General features: G+C 37.9%; 2 long non-coding RNA genes across 4 annotated transcripts in view; one reads left to right on the forward strand and one right to left on the reverse strand.

The window, feature by feature from the left end:
• Positions 1-21011, reverse strand: part of LOC124516541 (uncharacterized) — a 166876-nt gene that overhangs the window by 116202 nt on the left and 29663 nt on the right. The window lies entirely within an intron of this gene.
• LOC124516539 (uncharacterized) overlaps positions 1-21011 on the forward strand; it is a 45970-nt gene that overhangs the window by 12333 nt on the left and 12626 nt on the right. For 2 of the 3 annotated variants that reach the window (XR_006963061.1, XR_006963060.1), the window contains exons 2-3: positions 15281-15478; positions 16984-17104. This is a non-coding gene — a long non-coding RNA (uncharacterized LOC124516539). Of the gene's footprint in view, positions 1-15280; positions 15479-16983; positions 17716-21011 lie in introns of those variants that run through there. The other variant, XR_006963059.1, reaches the window with a different exon arrangement.

The raw sequence follows: 21011 nt of genomic DNA on the forward strand, positions 1-21011 counted from the left end.
AACTGTTAAAACCCTACGTCCTAGCCTCAGGCACTAAGAATCTTCTCATTAAACAATCAAAGAGAAAAGATAGTAGAGCTATACATGTTTTAAGAACAGTAGGTCAGTTTCAGAGGAACCAAAGTTTCTAAAATAGCATTCATTCAATAATCATTTGTTGATCCCTTATTTTGCATCATGTGTCATGAAAGGTGCCAGACATGCAAAGGTAAACAGGACCCATTGCTGCCCTGAGTACTTCACAGTCTAGAGTATTGGGAAGGTTACCGTGTGTCATGTCATCATACGTTTCATGGGGTTTAGAGGCCAGGCGAATGTGCTGTGAGAGCACTAGGGGAAGCTCTCCCCCACACTGGGGCAGTCAAGGATGCTTTCCTATGGGAAGTGACCTCTGATCTGAATCTTGAAAGGGAATCAAGAGTTATCCAGGCAAAAATAAGTATGAAAAGCATCTCCAGCAGAGGAAGCAAAATGTGGCAGAGAGAAAAGACAATAGTTTCTACTATTGGGAATGCCCTCTGTGTTGGGGCTATCGATTCACATGATAAAGTAATAATCAGAAAAAATATAATAAGTAAAAAACAGAGAACTACTTCTCAGAAATCTCCATAGGTTACCAAGAAGACAGAGTGTCAACTCCATCAGTACCAATTGTCTCTGCAATGAAAAGAACACAGTGCCCTGAATATCCTTGAGGGATTAATGGGTATAAATAGTTATCTTAAAGTTTTTAGCTGACATTAATAACAAACATGTAAAGAATTTGGCCTTGCCGGAAGACAAGGGTTGGCCTTTGGTAGGTAATCTCAAATTCTGGGAGGTGGTCTCTCCTGATAGGAATGACTTTAGTTACCTTGGGACCTCAGGTCATGCTGCATAGTCTAAGGAAGTGATTTAGGGTGGGAAAGGGCCGCACCCAATGGTATTTAGGGTGGGGGCTGACCACGTGACTGTGTCTGAACAACCAGCAATGCAACCTATGGCTGGGGTGGGGAGGATTTGAGTCATACATACCCAAATGGGCTAGAGACTAGAGATTGAGATCAACCACATGGCCATGCCTTCATGGTGGAGCCTGCAGTAGACACTCTGAACACCATGGCTCAGGTGGGCTTCCCTGATTTGCAATGATCTATGTATCCGGTCACATACTGATAGCAAGTAAAGCATCCTGACTCCAGAGGGAAAGACCAATGCAAGCTTTGTGCTTGGTGCTTCTTCTAGATTCTGCCCTATGTGCTTCTTTGGCTGATTTTAATCTGTATCTATTCCCCATAATAAGCTGTACCATAAGTTTTCAGTGAGTTCTTGGTGCCTTTCTAGTAAGTTATCAAACCTGAGGGAAACCCCTAAATTTGCAGTTGGTCCTGGAGTTGAGGGTAGTCTCTTGTGGGAACGGTTTCCCCTAGCTTATATTAGACCAAAGTTCTCACAAAAGATAAAAGTTATAGCAAGCCAGAGAAGGAGAAAAGAAAATGGGAGGCACTGTTTATGGAGAATAAATGAAACATCCACTGACGACTTCTAAATAATTTAGTAGAAAACTGACAGGGGCTAAAATTCTCTCTGAGTAGGCAATGGTGTGGCTGAAAATTTTTTCTTAAAACTATTGTTATGATTGTATTTTAACCCTTTATCTAGTATAGCCTGAGAAATACAGGATGCATTTTACTGTGAACATTCTATTTCCTGTCATGGCCAAATAAGCTCCTCTCAGGCAAACCCTTTTGTAGGTAGAACTACAAAACTCTACATAAAATGTAAAATAAAACTACTTGAAGACACTGGAGACTGAAAAAAAATAGGATTCAACACTTACTAAGTGTAGAGGATTCAAAACTTAAACTAAGGAAAGGGCATAATGTGCTTCCTATTTTTTTTTAAATATTTGTGGGTTTGTTTGGGTTTTTTTTTTTATGTTTATTTATGTTTGAGGGAGAGAACATGAGCAGGGGAAGGTCAGAGAGAGAGAAACAGAGAGAGGGAATCCCAAGCAGGCTCTGAGCTGTCAGGGCAGAGGCTGATGCGGATCTTGAACTCATGAACCATGAGATCATGACCTAAGCTGAAATCAAGAGTCTGACACCCAACCAACTGAACCACTTACACACCCAGGTTTGTGGGTTTTTTAAACCCAAATGTAGGATGGTGCTATGAAGGGCACGTATACGGGATGGCTAGAACTCAGATAGAAAGCCATGGTCTTATGACCTAAACCACAGGCAAAGTTTAGGACAATTACAACTGCTGGAAAATGGGGATGGATTAGGAGATAAAACCCTCATTTTGCACGGGGAACAACAATTAAAATGAGTGTCTACATCTCAGCAGAAACACTGGGAGCTAAAACACCAACAAACACCTCTCATGAGTTGAAAGGGAAAATAACTGGTCAACCTAGAATTCTATATCTAGTGAAAATATCTTTCAAGAATGAAGTCGAGATATACATGCAGGGAGACGCATGCCAATGAAAACCGTGTAAGTACAGAATTATTTGCTGTTTTATCCCTGCTTTTTCATTCCTATAGAAAATGTGTTTCCTAACTTGCTTCAAAAACTCGAGATTTATAACTGTTCACGTAAAGCACCCTCTACCCTCCACTCAGTATTATAATGTTTACCTGCTGGTTTACCCATTACATCAACATGTTTTTAAACTTTATGGGATTGGGGATATACCTTTTTATATCTTTTCAATGTCTTCCATGGTTATATCATTGCCTTTATGAATGTGAGACATGTCATGACCCTCAGCCATCAACAAGAAAGCTGACAATACCTCCCTTAAAGAGTAGGCCAAGAAAGGGTTTGGGATTACATCAATACTTTGAATGCCTTATGCAAAAGGATATCAGAATGTTGTTTACAGCAATATTAAAAAAATTAAACTGTTTGGCACTCAGATGTAAACATAGATCCTTAAATTTATATAAAGTGTTTTGAATTTCTCTGACAAAATAATCATGTAAACAGAGCATATTCAGATAAAATGATCCTAAATATTCCAGATGTCCTAGATGATAAACATCAATATAAACACTGCTGTATCCATTTTTTTCTTTCTGTTTCTTAAACCTACCAAGTTAAAGTGTTTCTTGGAGAAACCTGATACAGAGAGATTTTTGTTTTCTCTTTGCACGAATATTAATCTTTCATGAAACAAAATATTGAGTGTTGTTTATGTTTAGAATATTGGTTAAGACTCCTGAAGACTATTTTCCTTTCTTAAACATCTGGTTGTCAAACAAGAAATGTCAACAGACTTCCAAGTTTGAGAAGCCAAATAAGCAGAAATTTTTTCACAATGATGCTCGTTTCAGAGACTCTCCATTAGCCTTTCTGGTGGGAGTTCTGACGGGGGAATTGAGAAAGCCATGTGGAAAATTCTACTGTTAACTGCAAAGTTCTCAGCCAAATACAGTTCAGGGAGCTTTGACTTTGTGGCTTGGTTTTATACATCAACCTTCTCATGTTACATTCACTAGCCTTAACCCTGATATGAACTCTTGAAAACTGAAGAGTCATTTTAAATAAGCATTTTCCCACCACACAAAGTATTCTGTAAGAATTCTGCCATCACAAACCACACACTCCAATTGATGTGTTTGCAAATCTTCCCTCACATTGGTCATTTTCATTCTTCAAAGTCTCACTTGCCCTGAGTTATTCAAGAAATAACCACTCTCTTCTTGTGTGAGAACACCAAATTATTTTTTTCTCATTTTAGAATTTTTAAATCCACGCTCTGTGTTTGAAAGTCAAGTTATACGTTATAAAGTAATTCGGCGTGGTTACTGGAATTGTGACAATGCGAGTGAATATATGAATACTCGTAAAGCTGCGTCTTGCTGCTCTGAATGCCCCCTCTCTCCTTTTCTTTTCTACTGACAATGTATTTTATGCTTACCCAATACCAGCTATGCCAATAAGTTTTTGTATGCATTCCCTGACCTCATACTCACAATTGTAAGATGGTATTATTTTTCCCATTTGAAGTTGAAAAAAACAAAGCATATTTAGCTTGTGTTAGTGAGTAAGGGGCAGACCTAAGATCTGAAACATCAAGTGGAGTAGATTCCATTACTTATGCTACACTGTTCTCCTATTGCCTCTCTTTTAATCAAATATATTTGAATTACGTGTATGTATGTCACAAAACTACATAACTATATATGTTTACATAATTACACATTATAATTATACATTGTAAGTATATGGTTATTTTATATATTATACTTAAATAACATATAATGTATAATTATGTATGTTATAGTGTAAATAATATGAATATGTATTAGAAAATCATATAAAATGTATCTAATTCGGGGTGCCTGGGTGGCTCAGTTGGTTGGGTGTCTGACTTCGGCTCAGATCATGATCTCACTGTTTGTGAGTTCAAGCCCCACATCAGGCTCTGTGCTGACAGCTCGGAGCCTGGAGCCTGCTTCAGATTCTATGTCTCCCTCTCTCTCTGTTTGCCCTTGCTTGTGCTCTGTCTCTCAAAGATAAATAAAGATTTTTTAAAAATTTAAAAAATACATATATATATCTAATTCATGGGGTGCCTGGGTGGCTCAGTTGGTTAAGCATCTGACTCTTTGTTTCAGCTCAGGTCATGATCTCACGGTTCGTGGGTTCGAGCCCTGCATCAGATGCTTGGAGCCTGTTTGGGATTCTCTCTCTCTCTCTCTCTCTCTCTGCCCCCACCCCACTCGTTCTCTCTCTCTCTCTCTCTCTCTCTCTCTCTCTCTCTCTCTCAAAATAAACTTTAAAAAATCATTTAAAAATAATATATGTAATTCAATACATACATTATATATGCAATACGTATGTGATTATAGCATCAGGGTTCCAAAAAATTTGTAATCTATAAGTATAAAGTCATGAGAACCAAGGTGTTTTGCAGATATAACTGAACAGGAGTCAGTACGTTTTAGTCCTATCTCATACTTTGAAAACATCCCTGTTCCAGACCTTTATAGCTCTCAAATTATGATTGCCTCTTCACACAAGCCAGTCTAATAATGGCCCCATAAATTATGCCACTCTAAAAGAATTATGACTATTTCAGCCAGGAGTGGATGTGGCAATAGTTTTTGTTAAAGCAGCTTGTATTCATTACAATGAACAAGACTTTACTTGTAAAACTAGTCATTCTACTGAAGATCATGTGAAGCTATGGTTTGGTGACGTAGAAAGAAAATAACCTGCTGGCAAACGTGTTGCTGTTTTTCTTTATGTTGACAAAGATCTAACAGTATCCACCAGAAGAGTACATAGCAAATGAACATGTGTCTGCCATGATTAGTTGTTTCCTGTGCTATATTGGTTAAGTACTTTTAAAGTAACCCTAGATGCATAATAAACACAGCTTGAATTTTCCTGTGCTTGTGTGGTAAAGATAAAGATTTAATAAATGGCCCTAACACTCATATTTTAGGCATTTGGTTTAGAAATAACAGCATACATTTCCTTTGTGGTCCCTTTAACTCATTTTCAATCTACATCAGTAGATTTGGGCTGGATAAACTTGTTTCTGCCAGATAAAAGTACATAGTCTAATGAAACATAATATTCAAATAAAGGAGACTGAAGGCTATTTTTTATTCAAGAACAAAATTTCAAAGGACTAAGATCAGCTTTAAATGATCATTTGTTTTTTTTATACGCATGCACCAGCGTGGATATCCACATATATGTCTCCATTTTCTGTGACAGCAAAGCAGATTTAAAATGTAAAACTGACAATTTGAAACTTTTATTGGATAAGCTGGTGCTTGGTTTTGGTTTTGCTTTTGTTTTTTGTTTTTTGTTGTTGTTTTTTTTTTTTTTTTGTGCTGAGATCTTAACTTGCCAAAAATAAGCTCTTTATCTTATCTTTACCATTTCTTAATAGTATGGTATATACAGCAATGATTTCAAACAGAAATATTTTCTACTTTGCTTTTTGGTAGAGCAGGCTATTTCACTGCACATAAAAGAAGTGATATGGGCAGCGTATAAAGGAGCTAAAACTAATGAGCTCTAGTATTTAAGAAAAAAAAAAGTGTGAAGCCAAGTTAGAAGTGGGTGAGAAAAATGTATACAAAGTAACTACAAGGGCAAGCCTGAGAAGTTATGCAGGCATTAGTTTACGAATAGGTGTGAATATAACTTAAAATGCTCGCAGAAAAAAAAGTGTAAAACAGGGTGTAGAATAAATTAAGTGCATGTTTACAGCTGTGATGCCTAAAAAAAAAAACAAAAAACAAAAAAACACTCTCACCAACCAGACTAAGAATCATGGGGCCTTAAAGATACTGCCTGGTCAGAAATAATGTAATTTCCATAATGATACTAATAGTTGTCTTTGAAAGGCTGTAAGACATCTATAAAGACATCTACGCTGGGTTACTGACTAAGGATAGCTTGGAGTTTCCAGCTGGGCAGTTTTGATACTCCTAGAAATCGGCTCTCTTTGACTTACAGTTGAACTACAAAGAATCTCACTATGCATTTCATTCCCAAGAGGTAGAAAGTGTGTCTGAGTGGGAAGACACAAATTAACTTGTCATCTGGAAGGAGTGTGGGACATAGAATTTTAAAAGATGGGTAAACACCTGAAATTTTTTAATGCTTTCTTTTCTTCAGTTTAGATTTGCCTTAATTTTTAAAATAAGCCACAGTTAGACACATTTTCATATAGATTTTAGGTGTTTGCCTTGACATTCTTTTATTCCGTGTTAATTAAAACATTTATGATATGTGTTCTTTGTGAAATAAAGATCATGGGATTTGGAATCAGAAAAAGTCAGTTTAGTTCTGGCTAAACTTGAACAAATCATTTATCTTGCCTGAGTCTAAGTTTCTTGGGGCTATTAAAATCTTAAAAGCATTGAGTAAGTCAGTCAAATGATAATCACTATTTTTTTTTAAAAACAGAGTAGGTACTAAGGTAGATGCTTTAAAATTATAATTCATTTAACCCTCATAATTCTCAAGGAAAGGATTATTCATTTCATTTTTCTGATGAGAACTAAAAGCATAAAGAGGTAACTAATCAGCCTCAGCTCACACAGGTGGTAGGTGTGGGAGCCACAAATTAAATCCAAGCCTGTGTTATCTCAAAGACCGTGTTCTTTTCATTATGGCACCTTACCCCCCCCAAAGGATATGACTGTATTTTATAAACTGAGAAGTTTATTCAATGTTATTCTAATTGAATGCAAGGTTAGTGATTAGGATTTTTATCATTTAATATAATCAGTTAACCCTTTGCTTCATATTTTGAGCATGTCATAATACACTGTAGCAATTTCTTCTTTCCACTTTCTATCCTGGTTGACATGTAAACGAAAGCTCAGGAAGAAACCTGTGACAGATATTTTCTCTCCCTTCTGGGCCCACAGCCAGACCACCTTTCCCAGCCTCCAATTCAGTTACAGCAGGCAATGTATTTAAAGTTCCAGGTGATGAACCATGCGCAGAAGTAATGTACAGAGCCTCTGGGGCTGGCCCACAACACTTTCCATTTTTCTTTCTTCCCTTACCAGCTGTTTCAACGCCAAGGTCCCAGAAGGGGACTCCAAAGCCCTTGGGGATGGTAGAGCCATTAGACAAAAGGAATTATGTCCTTAAATAACTACATAAAATAGAGCTTCTTCTACTCCCAGACCATGCCATCCACACTGTGCTCTAACTTGAGTAATCCACCTTTGCTGTCTTAAACCACTCAGATTTGGGAGTAATTCATTACATTCGTTAGTCTGCCCTGACTCATTTAAGAGCATACCTAAGAAATGGTTTATTGAACCTGACCTGTGGCCCATTTAGCTCAGGTGCCTGTCTCACCTTTGCACAGGGGTACATTACATAAGAATAATGAAGTAACAACGGCCGCTACAATTCTATAAAGTACCTACTATGTGCTAAGCTTATAGTTAAATGTTAAGTACAAGCCACTGACCTCAGCTTTACATATTTTATTAAATCTTCACCCTATGAGAAGGGCACTGTTCATTATTTTCATTTTACAAGAAAAAAAAATTCTAATTCAGTTTAAGTCACTTGCTCAAACTCTAATACAATTCATTCTGACTCCTAAACTATAAGTCTGTATCCATTATACAGGAAGGTTTTGTTGTCCTGGATTCCTTAAATAATCTAACCACAACGTATCATTATAAATTTACCTAAACATTTAAGCAATGTATGTATAGTTTCAATTTGAACCACCAATATTTAGACCTTTCCAATCTTTACTAATTTCTTTACATGTCTTCGAGCTTCTTGCTTGGAGCTGTAAGAAGTGACCCCTCATTCTCTGCAATTCACTGGCTTTCCTGATGCAAAACCTCCAAAATATAGCTTATCATGTAGTTTTTGAAACTCCATTTTTAAAATAACTTCATAAAAGTATTTTGGTTGACCTCAAAGAGGTTTTCTACTAACTTCCAGGATTTCCTTTTTGGTCATGAAAGAACGTTGAGCCAATTTTTTTGAAAAAAAAAATCATCTATAAATTGTCCATTAGTTCTGAAATAAAGTTCTAATTATTCTCCGTAAAGACAGACTTACCCTTGTGTGTATCAAAGTTACTGGCCATTTTCTGCTCACTCTCAGAGCCTGCGGTTTTTTCTACTCTCAGATTTTACTGGCCAGAAAAGACTGTATCATATATAAACTTGAACATTTCCCTCTGCCTTCTTTACTCCAATACTCAATAAAACAACATCACCGCCGCTAATCTGCAATGGACACTAGTGGCAGTGCTTTATCTATGTGGTAAAATAACTGTTCGTCATTAGTCAGTTCTTGGTTTTTTTAAAGCCGGTTCCCAACCACTGATGTATGTGGAGGCTGTCTGTGCCCGCACAAAACCAGAGGAATGATGGGGAGAGGGAAGGAGAGAGGAGGAGGAGACTTTGTCATGACCATTGAAATGGGTAATGAGAAAGATACAGAATTTTATATGTTTATCTCATGTAAGTGAGGGCTCTGCATAAATTGGTTTGTTTATAATGAAGAGAACTGTTAGTAACAGGATTTGTACTTGCTCTTAATGCAACTACTTTTTTTTTTTTTTTTTTTTTTTTGCCAATAGGATAGTTTACGATTCTTTTTGGGCAGTGAAAAAAAAAAAGTGTTTCTTATCTTACACTCTTCTACCTTAATTTTACCACTCTGTACATTTATCCTTTCTAGCTCTTCACTATAGATACTGGAAACACAAATGATAAAAAGACTGGATTACCATATCAATTAAATTAGTGACCTCTAAATAAGTTACCCAAATCAAAATTTTGCCTCTAAAAAAGCTCCAGCGGTAATTGTTTTCACCTCTGTGGCCCCCAAGGAGCACAGTGTCCATTTTTCCTTGATTGTGGGTGAAGGCTGGGAGCAAAGCCTCATTACTTCCCCTACTACTCTTTTCCCCTCTCCCTGCCCTGCCCCCCATAAGTTTCTCTATCTACAGGGAAGGAAAAAATTATCATACAAAAAGGACAAGACTAGTTTTAGACTCTGCTCTTAATTTTCTGAAGATTTTCCATGAGGAGATTCTAGATTGCCCTAGAAAATAAGCATTCTCTCCGTTTGATGTATCATGTCCCTCAATTCCACCCTCTACAGAGATAGCAGGATAACCTCTCTAAGACATAAGGTGCAGGTTTGGGGGCGCCTGGGTGGCTCAGTCCATTGAACATCCAACTCTTGACTTCAGCTCAGGTCATTATTTCACGGTTGGTGGGTTCAAGCCCGCTCCCCCCGCCCCCGGCACCCACCCACCAGGCTCTACGCAGACAGTGTGGAGCCTGCTTGGGATTCTCTCTCTGCCCCTCTCCCACTCACTCATTCTCTCTCAAAATAAATAAATAAATACAAATTTAAAAATGTAAGTTGCAGGTTTAAAACTCTAAAATGACTTTCCCCTCCCCCTCCAGAATAAAGTCCCAGCATCTTCACATAACCACCGTCCTCCTGCACAGTGTCTACTCCCGGCCGACCCATCCGGTCTTCCCATCTCAGAGATTTTGCATCCACAGCACAGCACTAACACAAGCAAGCAGTCTGCAGTCTGCCACTTCCAGGACTTGGTTTATACCTCTCTCACCCTCCACTCTGCCTATTGCCCCCACAGTCGCACAATTCCATGTCACCTCCCCAGGAATCCTTCCCTGAAACTGTCATCCCCTCCCCTACCTCGGGTTGGCTACACTGACTTTCCCTTGGATGTCATAATAACCTGCGCCCAACACCATCACTGCTTCTGCCCCGTTACGTTTTAATTATCTATGTACCTGTCTTCATCATTATACTGTTAGCTGGAGGGCAAAAACTTTGTCTTTTGTTTTTACATCTCAAGGTCCTAGCGGATGTTCCAGCACATAGCAACTGATATTTCGCAAATGAAAACGTTAAGTGTATTCACAGTAAGCTCATGTGACCACCCAAATTAAGTTCTGACAAACTTCACTGATATGCATGTCTATGGACGCTGCTGCCTCAAATCTGGTCTTCCAGCCTTCTTTTTAACTGAGGACCTCTTTTAACTGTATAGGGTTTTTTGCGTTGTTTTTTTGTTTTTTGTTTTTTACCATGTCTATAATCCTGCTTCTTTGAAGGTTTTTTTTTTTTTTTTTTTTTGGTACCTTATCAAACATTGTCTGGGTTTTTTCTTATTTTTTTCTCTCTACGTTCTCATACAGTATTTTGGTTACTTGGTAATGGAGTGAAGTGGTTGGCAAAAATTATACTACAACTTATGTGTTTTTTTTAATTATCCTTAACTAGTTGTACATGCTATGACATTTTGATAACAAACTATGATATAACCAACTTAAATTATTTCAAAGTATGTGCATCTGCACCCATTTTGACCATCTGTAGATTCAAAATTAATATCGGTCTATACAGTAGCTTTACTGATTATTGGTTGCAGATTATGCTAGTACATGGGTGTTTCAAATTTCTGCATTCTTGAAGCTGAGGGTTTCGTCAACTTCCTTTCCTCCACCTCAAATTTTCATAACAAATTTTGCTGCAGTTAGGACATACCAACAAATATACCTATGGGCAGAACATTTTGATTGTTTATAATGCAGCAGAGTAAAAAGGTACTTGATTTTATGATTAAAGTAAAGCTAAAAATGACTTCTTGTGACAGTTTTTAGCGTCTAAAACTTTTCACCTCCCAAAGCGCAAAGTAAAGACTGTGCATATGTTATGCTACAAGACACACAAAACATACAAATAAACCAGGAAAAACTTTGCCTTGTACATATAGAGTAAGTCTATTTACTCTACAAAGAAACTGACAACAGTGACTTAAAGAAACATGGCTTGTTGGTACACTAGCAATACGCAAACATTAAAGTAAGACATAATGGATATCAAAATGTATTTCCAGTAAAACTTAAATGATTACATCGAGATGTTAATAGTATCTCTCTTTAAGTGGACGAAATATAGGCTTTTTTTCTTCTTCTCGATTTCCTGGATTTTCCAGTTTTCCAAAATAAAGATCTGTTCAAATAGGAAAATTACTTCTGTTCCAAAAAAGAAATAAACAAAGACAGTATCTCTGCCTTTCTATAGCTCACATTTCTAACCATAATCTCTACTAATTTGCAGGTTTTAATGTATTTTCACATTTAAAATGTCATTTGATCTACTCAAGAAAAGAGAGTCCTACAAATGAGAAAAATTAGGCTCAAAAATTAAGGAAACTTTCTTAAGATTGCCCACCTAGCTATTAAGTGGCAGAGACACTTTTTAAACAAATTCTGATTATATCTTGAGTATTGACTATTTTGTTGAAAAAGGTAATCATAGACATGTGAAGAAGGTACAGGAGGGAGAGAGCCACTAACCTGGAGAACAGGAGGGGTTATCAGGAGGAAAACCAAGAGCTAACATTCACTCACTGTGGACCACATGCCCCACAGTGAGTTAAAAGGGCGGCACAGAGAATGGCCTTTAATCTTCTATGAAGTACTTATTATTACCATCTGAGTTCTACAAAAAGGGAAACAGAAGTACAGAGAGGCCACGAAATTTGGTCAGTCACGGAGACATAAGTGGCAGGGCCAGGATTCAAACCCACACATTCTGACGCATTCTGGGTCAACACATTCTGACTCCAGGGCTGCCCCATGCTAGCTAGTGGCATAAGCATAGAATCACCAAAAGACCTAGTCAAGTTTCAGGTTTCCTTGAAAGACCAGAATGATTAGCAATGAATCAGTTTTCAATCAGTTCAGCAACCTATGATCTTTTAAAACTCACCATTTAAAAAAATGTTAGTTTTTATTGCTTTTTAACAGATGAAGGGAAAGCAAAAGATTAAACAGCAAAATGTAACCGTGATTTAACAATCTTTTTAAAACCATGACTGTAGGGCACCTGAATGGCTCAGTCGGTTAAGCATCCGCCTGTGGCCAAGATCATGATCTCATGGTTCCTGATCTGGAGCTCCGCTTGGGATAAAACATGAGCCCCGCTTCTCTCTCTCTCTCTCTCTTTCTGCCCCTCGCTCACTTGTGCCCTCTCTCTCTCTCTCTCTCTCAAAAAAAAAAAAAACATGATTGTGGAGAAAAAATGCTTTTATTGCATGAAAATACAAATCAACTGGTTGTATTAATCATGAAGCAGATTCAACAGCAGAATCGACACTAACAGAATAACCATCTGATTTTCAGGTTACAGCATCACTTCAACCTTCCCCGTTTACTAATAAAGCTAACATCCTGGCTTTGGTTTTCCTCTTGCTCAGAGCCCTAGCTGTCACCATTTTAAGTGGGAGAGCAAGGAAATGTGTATATGTGTCTGTGTGTATATTTGCGTGTGTATGTAACAAATATACATCGACAGAGAGAGACTTTTTAAGGGTCTTGACTTCTCATACTAAACTCACCAATGGAGTATTTTACTTTGGACTTTACTAGATTTTGCTGAAAATAAATTTTCTGACCCATGACGCCTCCTGAGTCAAAAAAGAATTTTTTTTTTAATCTTTGAGTTCTATAAAATTAGATTTGAATTTAACCACTTAGCCATTCCAGATTACAAGTCTGGTTTCCTCCTGGGTATAAACCCAATGAATATAAATCATTATCTATTGCAATCCCACTTGAACATGGTACACTTCATAAAACAAGCACAAGAAGAGTGCAGCTAGATTCTAACGCAAACGCTAAGTCTCAGGTTTATTTAATTTCCTTTAGACTTTCTACATGGAATTTAGTGAATCAATTATTAAATATTAGCGTCACTCCTGGCATTAGATAATCTACTAGCTTTCCTGACCTAAGTATTACCAATTCACTTCCTTTGTCTACACTGATTTTCCAGAGAGAGAGAGAGACCCAAGATAAATTGCCTGGTACATTTTAAACTCTTTACCTTTAGACATTTCCTTTGCTGTTTTTTTTTTTTTTAATCCTTGCAAATTTAGACATGACAGAAAACTGTTATTTGCCTCATAATGGCCTCTTCAGTGTGTTTCACAGTCTTTTGTAGAGAATAATGACATAATGATAGTGTTCTCAGACCTATATTTTCTACTTGATAAACTAGCAATTATATGATTAAAGCATTTTTAGAAACTCACATTAAGTATATGATACCCTAGAAACCAGTCCATCATGTAATTACACAGTCAGGAGAGAAATCATTTACATAACTAAAAACCATCTGAAACAGTATTCAGGACCAATATGTGATTTTTCTAGCAGATTAAGTATTTCAAAAATATTAAATAATTTAATTATAATATACTTTTAATGTTAGGATTAAAAATTCTGAATTTTATAAACTGTATTTAAACTTTAAATTTTTGTACTTAGTGAAAGGAAACTATGCGAAACTCTGCTGAAAACATGTGCTAATGTGCTGGGTACATTAGGACCAGCATAGAGAAACCTTATGATTTCTCTTCACAGAACACATACTTACAACAGAGAAGGTTCTGTTCTAAGCAGGCTATGCCTAGGTATTCAAGCTCTATGATGAACATCAACTTTGCCCCGGACTTTTCTTAGATATAGCTTATAGGCAAATTTGATTGATTAGATCTTTGTGATTTTTTTTTTTTTGAACATCAGATTACTACACCTACATCGTGTTGAGTTGGAGGAGATATAAACATATTCGTACATATCATTTTCTTTAGAAAATAGGAAAGACACTTAATGGATGTCCAAGAGATTCAAACACCATATACCATAACCAAAGGATATAAACACCATCCTTAAAACATCAAGATAATGTCTCTTTTCAGTTTTTTGCTCAGCTTCTGGAAGAACCAGTTACTTTGCTTTTCCCAAATTCACTGAGGAAAACTATAAAAAATTATAGAAGTATATCCTGAGGTCTAGCCCTTCAAAGGGATAATTTCATACACATAATCACAGCAGTGAGAACTACCTCAAAAAGTAAGCATGCATTATTAAGTAAAAATAAGGGTGCCAAACTCTGTGTATTAAGACACTATGTGTTTAAGAAAAACAATGTATATTTATATATTTGCATGGGGTTATAAGCATAAAAAATTATTTCTGTGAATGTACACAAGAAACTTATACCTGGGTTACCTTGTTCATATCCATGGCGGGGAAGGATGTGTGTGAATTAAGCATGTAGGCAGGAAACCAAGCATGACTTTTCCTGTGTATTGTATACTTTATGATTTTCGAATCATTTGAATGCATTATGTACTCGAAAAATATGTCAATCTTAAAAAAAAAAAAAAAGAAAAGAAAAAGGAAAAGAATGCAAGGGGTCTTGATCCGTGTGTGGAGATAAGAAATATAGACCAAGTATGTTCTTAACTATGATACCAAGTGAGTTTTAAGAGCAAAAAACAGCAAAATTAGATGCCTCTTGTTACTAGTTTATTCCACCACCACTACCAGCCCTCAATGAGGTTGGCTTTTATGTTTTCTAACTCAAAAAGAGTTATGTTAACATTTTGTGTTAATAATGATAGCAATAGAATCAGACCACCACAAGGCATTTGGGTATCCATATCTGATGATCAGCAAAATCGTAAATACCCTTGACAGTTTCTGAGAGATATGATGAGGAAATCAGCCATGGCCAACAACTAATTGCCACCATCATATATAAAGCTTACCTTGACCCTCAGTAATGTAATCGGGATATCCATTCTCAAAGCCTCTGCTATCTAAAGCACTACAAAGGGGTGGAGATAAAAACAAAGATAGCGAGGAAGTACATAAATACCATCACAACATCGCTGATCTGACCAAACTTATGTGCTGTTATCTGTTTTTTCCAGATCTACACTTCCTGAAACATTCGCTTTACAACTGAGTAACCATCCCCTCTGATATTAGGAAGCAAGAAAAAAAGAATTGTTAATTTGTCAGTCCTGTGTAAAGAATAATAATGATGGAGATACCATCTGACATTGGCATAAAGCTTCACAGAACTATCGCTTACAGAACCTCATGGCCCCATCATCTCTGGGAATTAGGTAGGCTTGGCATCATTAACTGTACTTCGGGGGGGGGGGGAGGTGGGGGGGAGGGGAGAGCCTATTTCAAGGCTAGCAAGTGGCAGGCCTAGGACCCATCCCAGGTCTTCTGAGCTCATGTTCACTGCCATCATATGCTGTGTGTCTTCTCAGCATCTGGGTTTTCTCCTTCCCCAAAGAGCAAAGGCTTGCCACAGTTGTGGACAGTTTGATACATAATAAAGTTTACCGCTCCATTGAGGAAGGAGGCCAACAACATGCTGTTGTCTAGGTCTCTAGTGAAATTTCTTTATAAAGATCAAAACTGTTAAAAAGGAAATGCAGTATTTTGCAAAATGAAACAAACATCGATTGCAACATTTGAGCTTTCAACTGGGACTTAAGAACATCGTGTCCTGTAATTTTGATTTTAGATAACCAATTGTAACTACTGATACAACTCCTGGCTGACCTTGTCAGTTTACATCTAGGGATGCATGAATGGAAAAAATATTGAATTGTTTCTTTATTCTATTTCTGCCTGCTCGTAAAAATCCCATCTTCCTAGCCACAATGGGAGGCAATGTGGTAGCATAGCAATATAATACACTACAGAAATGAATCAAAACTTGATGGGAAATCTAAATCACATTATACTTTGGGCTATTCAAATAAGAAAAAAAAACAACCTTGAAGAAGTCTGTTCTGAGTTTATTTGCACTGCCCTTTGGTATATGCTGGTAGAATTTCATTGCACCCTCTAAGGTCTTCAATGTAAACCTTTAGAGGTCTTGAGTTCAGGCAGGCTACGCTGTTGTCACTAATTTCTTGTGCTAATGTTATACTGAAGAAATTTTTAATCTTTTGGTATAAACAGAGCAAGATAAAAAAGAAAGCTTTTCAAAACTAGACTTTCAGAAAATTAAAGACAATAATTATGACATTAAAAAATGTCACCATTTGTGCCTTGATAATATAACCTATCACAAAAATGCCATTTTAATTGTTTTACCATATATTTAAACATTTTGTGTTGTTTTTCCCAGTAGGGCCAAGCTTAGTTTAAGACTATTTTTAAAAATTTTTTTAATGTTTATTAATTTCGAGAGAGAGAAAGCACCAGTGGGAGAGGGTCAGAGAGAGAGGGAGACACAGAATCCGAAGCAGACTCCAGGCTCTGAGCTGTCAGCACAGAGCCCAACACAGGACTCGAACTCACTAACTGTGAGATCATGACCTGGGCCGAAGTCGGACGCTCAACTGACTGAGCCACCCAGATGCCCCGAGACCATTTTTTTTTACTAGAAATCATGATACTACTGAGCTCTAAGGAAAACGCTATCCATCACACTTCTGTTGCAGTCATAAAATAATTACTAACGCTTACATATAAAGTATATATAACGTAAATATGTGTATGTGTATAACTTGACAGGTAAACTTTTTAAATAAAAAATAAAACACTTTAGTTTTTCTCTTTTCCATAAAACAAATCACGTCTAATGAATTTCACTTAAATTTTACAGATAGATGAAACAAAAGAGAACACAACGCAGCAAAGAATTTCAGTGTATGTTGAACAGCACTCAGGTCCTGCTGATAAAGACACCTATCACAGGAGCAGATAATCCTGGGATTTGGGGGCAGGTACGTGAAAGGCTCTATGATAATGCTGCTGGTGGGTGCTCTTGGGGTCAGAAGATGTGGATGCCAGCCCTGACCTCTCCCGACCTAGCCATCCACTCTACGCTTGAGAGCTGAATTCTCACCTTTACATCTTTACAATGGAGATCACCATTCCTGTTTTAGGTGGTATTTGGGAAAATTAAATTCAGCATCTAAATGAAAATACCTAATATACTGTAAAATGCCACATAAATGTAAGATAGCACTATGACTAATAATACCTGAATTTTAATGCGAAAGACCATGCTAAGATTGTAGCGTACAAATTCAAACAATACAAAACGTTGTAAAAGTGAGTAGCAAGAATAAAATAGGCTATCATTTTAATTTTTATTTCATATGTTTTTAAAAATACAATACAGATGCTATTTATACTGGGGGAGCAGCAAAACATCTGTACCTATTCTTAAAGATTCATTTACATCTCCTACTCCTGCTTCTCAGGCAAAACACAAAATGTTCATCTCCTACTTGCTAGACGGAACACATAGATGTTAATAGCATTATTTTTTTTTAATGTTTATTTATTTTTGAGAGAGCAAGAGAGAGAGCACAAGCAGGGGAAGGGCAGAGAGAGAGGGAGAGAGAGATAAGGAGGGAGGGAGAGAGGGAGACACAGAATCTGAAGCAGGCTACAGGCTCTCAGGTGTCAGCACAGAGCCCAAGGCGGGCTCGAACTCACAAACCATGAGATCATGACCTGAGCCACAGTCATAGGCTTAACCGACTGAGCCACCCAGATGCCGCAATAATGTTACATTTAATAAGGCAGTATGGGAGCTGGGGTCTTGAATCCTACAAACCTCCCAAAGTCCGCTAATTTTGTGAGCGTGGGTACATAATGTGTTTCTGTTTCTTCAGTTACGAAAAGCAGTTAACAGTCGTACCAAGGCCTCAGAAGACTTAGGGATATAAATGAGTGATCAAAGGTTTAGAGCTTAGCACACTGTCTGCCACATAGTAAGAACTAAAACATGTCTGCTGTTTCAATATGATTATATATTTCCTCATATGGGCATTTCAGACATGCCGACCACTTTCCAAATTCTATTTATAAACACCAAGGAGATAGGAATGCAGCCCAGATTCACTTTCTTTCATGAGTTGGGGCACTTGCCCTATAAAGTCCATTCAGATGAAATTTAAGTGATCTTGCTTTCAAGTGTAGCTAGTGAACTTGATAACCAAGATCAACTCACCAAAAAAAGTTCTAACACACTCTAATAGCTTAACAACTGTATTTTCTAATCTTTAAATTTTTTTTTAATGTTTATTTATTTTTGAGACAGAGAGAGACAGAGCATGAACAGGGGAGGGGCAGAGAGAGAGGGAGACACAGAATCTGAAACAGGCTCCAGGCTCTGAGCTGTCAGCACAGAGCCGATGCGGGGCTCGAACTCACGGACCGTGAGATCATGACCTGAGCCAAAGTCGGACACTTAACCGACCGAGCCACCCAGGCGCCCCTGTATTTTCTAATCTTAAATGATTACAGTAGACTTAGTAAAGTTTTTTTTTTTCAAATTCTTGTCTTGTAGTTTTTATTTCTTCATTTTTTTTTAATATTTATTTTTGAGAGCAAGAGAGACAGAGCATGAGCAGGGGAGGGGCAGAGAGAGAGGGAGACACAGAATCTGAAGCAGGCTCCAGGCTCTGAGCTGTCAGCAGAGAGCCCGACATAGAGCTCAAAACCACAAGATCATGACCTGAGCCGAAGTCGAACACTCAACTGACTGAGCCACCCAGGTGCCCCCCCTTCACTTATTTAAAAAAAAAAAAAAAGGTATTTACGGAGCCCCCTATGACATTCTAGGTATTGTATTTGGTGGTGGGATACAAAGTCAAGCAAAAATACCTCTGCTTTCCTATTTTAAGAAAGACTGACATGGGGCCCCTGGATGGCTCAGTCAGTTGTGCGTCTGACTTTTGATTTTAGCTCAGGTCGTGATCTCACAGTTCCATGAGTCTGAACCCCACAACAGGCCCTGTGCCCTGGCCAGTGTAGAGCCTCCTTGGGATTCTCTCTCTCTCCCAATCTCTCTGCCCCTCCCTTGCTCGTGTTCTCACACTCTCAAAATAAACATTTTTTTTAAAAGATGGATATTAATCACAATCACTCCACAAAATGAATATAAAATTACAACTGTAAAAACTACTATACAGGAGGAAAATCTAGCCCTAATGGGAGTAGGTCATTCAAAGGAAATGAACAAATTATGTCAATGGGGAAAGCTTCCCTGAGGAAGTGAAAATTGAGTTAATATCTGAAGAAAGAGTGGACTTAACAGGATAAGAAGTGTAGAAGTGTAAGCTACTGTGTTACAAGATTTACGATCTGGGTACCGGTAGGAAGGAACTTGGCCCCTTTCGGGCCTAAGGGAAGGCCAGTGAGACTGGACCCCAGAGAAGCAGCAGCCGGGAGGGCATCGATGAGGCTGGTGGACTGAGCCACGCCCTGAAAGCATGGGTAAGACTGTTTTCTTATCCTACCCGCAAAGGAAAACCAATGAAGAATGTTAAGCCTGGGTACGTGAGTGGTTTTGAGAAGAGGAAGAGGTTGACAGGATCCAATATGAATTATGTGTATAATCAGTTTAGCGGGGGTCAGAGTGGTTGTGGAGAAAACAGTTAGGTGACTGCTGCTGGCGTTCAAGAAAGAGAATGTGAGAGCTTAGATTAGGGCAGCTGGGCTGGATGTGCTTATAAGTGATAGAGCAAGAGCTTGGTTTTCCATAATGCATGTATTCTTCTCTTTGATTGCACAGGCCTGTTTTTCATGTAAAGACATTTTTCTCTTGAAACGTTCTCTTGAAAGGCTAATGGTGGGTATGCCATTTAGAAATGCCAATTTCTAAATAATCAGAACCACCTCCCTTTGGTGAAAGCCTTGCCCTGTATTTCGGTAAAACATGGACTGAGAATGAACCAAAAGAAATAAGGTCCATTGAAATACTCTTTTTAGTGTGAAAATGCCACTGATTAGCAATCACTTAGGAAAAATTAGATCAAAGAGCAGTAATATCTTTGAAATGAAGCCGAAAGACAGACAAACACATCCCGGAAAGGAAAAGAGTCAGAGGAAACAGACTCTACTAACAGTAGTAATTCTAAAATAACCAATGGCATCATCTTTAGAATCTCCCCCAAAGACTAGCTGCTGCCTTCGCAAAAGTACCTCCCATATTTTGGCCACTAATCAACCATACCTAATACATAAAAGTGACACACAATAGTCAAGACACCTTATAGTACCACACACCAACTGAATGCAGAAATACACACACATACACACACACAGCACTGAAATGAAGCCCACACATATCAAAGGATTAAGCAGAAAAGCAAAAAGGATAGCACAAAACATACCTTCATTTTGCAAACCAGACACACAGAAGCATCCATTACAATTGCCTCTAAGACAAATTGTATCTCTCAACTGAGAGGGAGAAAAAAAAAAAATGAAATCGTTGGCAGCCTAGTTCTCCCTGAGTAGAAGTGAGGCATTAATTTAGATCATTGTGCACATTGAAAAGTTATTGCACTGCAGGGATTTCCAATTACATAATGCAGACTCGGAACTCTGTTTGGGTGTCACTTGGCTGCCAGCATCCATGGGTGAGCTGTGTAACACTCCTCTGTCATGTAGCTCATGTGAGAAAAGAATTCTGCAGTTCCAAGAAATGGCACTCATCTTGGAGACCTTCCCAGTTACACAAAAGAACATAATTTCCACATTATCCCCAGGCATACTGTCTAGGATGATAACTCTATGAGAGCTTTATGTGTAAATTATACACACAGTTCTACTAACGAAAGGCATGCAGACTGCCTTTTGGTGGTGGCAGGGCCAAGATGCAAAACCAATTTG

The sequence above is a fragment of the Lynx rufus genome, unplaced genomic scaffold (assembly GCF_022079265.1).
Source record: "Lynx rufus isolate CCGP_SWC_20201006 ecotype Redwood Valley unplaced genomic scaffold, mLynRuf1.p SCAF_2, whole genome shotgun sequence".
Taxonomy (NCBI): domain Eukaryota; kingdom Metazoa; phylum Chordata; class Mammalia; order Carnivora; family Felidae; genus Lynx; species Lynx rufus.